The sequence below is a fragment of the Arachis ipaensis genome, chromosome B06 (genome assembly GCF_000816755.2).
Source record: "Arachis ipaensis cultivar K30076 chromosome B06, Araip1.1, whole genome shotgun sequence".
Lineage (NCBI taxonomy): Eukaryota > Viridiplantae > Streptophyta > Magnoliopsida > Fabales > Fabaceae > Arachis > Arachis ipaensis.
The window spans coordinates 133,939,478-133,940,840 of NC_029790.2; positions in this window are offsets into that span (position 1 = coordinate 133,939,478).

The following is a 1,363-nucleotide window of genomic DNA, read 5'->3' on the forward strand; positions in this document are numbered from 1 at the left end:
GTTGAGAACAATGAGATAATATAATTTTTATTTTGGTTATTAATTAAATATTGTTTCCCATTTTTTATATGAAATTAAAGTACAAGCATGCTTTAGGCATTCTTTAGTGAGCAAAAATGTACAAGTGTACCCTATTGAGAACAAATAAGAATATGTCTCTTTTTTATCAAAGCTATTTGTGAAGGAATATTCATCCATAATTTCATATGCATAAAATGCCAAAAGGAAGAAGATAGTGTAGGACAATAATAAATTAAAAGACTAGCAAATCTTTTATCAAAATAGACATAACCAAACATTAGAACAAACAAAATGTTTTGGCCATCTTTGGAAGCATCTTTTTTTTTATATAAAAAAAAATTCATAATAAATTTAATTTAAACAAGTCAGTTCCAAATTCAACTTTTGATTTTTATCCATTTTGTAAACAATGACCCCCTTAATATGGGTCAAGAGTGTAATCAAAGTAAGACTAGGAATAAAGAAAATGGTCAATTAGTAAGCTTTGGCTGCCAATTATATTGGTTGGCACATGAACAATTACCACTATGAGTGATTTTCTCCATTTATAGATAAGATTCCAAAAACTTAATACTAATTTAATAATTAACTATGTATGTAGTGATCATAAGTCATAAACTGTGGTCTTGACTAGGAGCAAAAACAACAACATATAGTGGGATAGGAATGATGAGATATTAATATGAACTTATATTATAATCGTATTTTTTTAATGAATTAACTCTTTTTTGTTGTCTATAATATTTATTAATTCGATAGACTAAAAATTAATTTATCATAGATCTGAGTTTTACTTAAAGATCTATTATTGATTAATAAATTACTGTTTACACAAGACAAAATTTAAATTTCTGACCACGCTTACTTAAATAAATGAGTGAGTTAAATATTTGATGAACCCAAATTATTTTTTTTAATGAATTAACTAATATGTAAGATATCTGTCTTTTAATAATTAGTCACTTATTAATTAGAATTTTAATAACTATTATTAGCTTGTTATTAACAAAAACCTATTTTTATTGTTAGCTATTAAACAATTGAATTAAAAGTTTTATGAAAGAAAATCAAATATAGTTTATCAACAAAATTTTAATAGCTAACAATAAAAATATGATTTTGTTAATAACAATCCTAAGTAGCTATTAAAATTAAAGTTCATAGTTTATATATGAAATGGCGGCTACATATATACATCATAAGCTATATAACAAAATCCTTATAGTTAAAGTCTGTTTGTGGACAAATTTATATTGGGAGATTTTCTATCATCTATGATAGAGTAAGGATTAACTTTAGTTAAGAAAGAAAGTTAAAATTCTGGTTAGTTTTTACTCAAAAA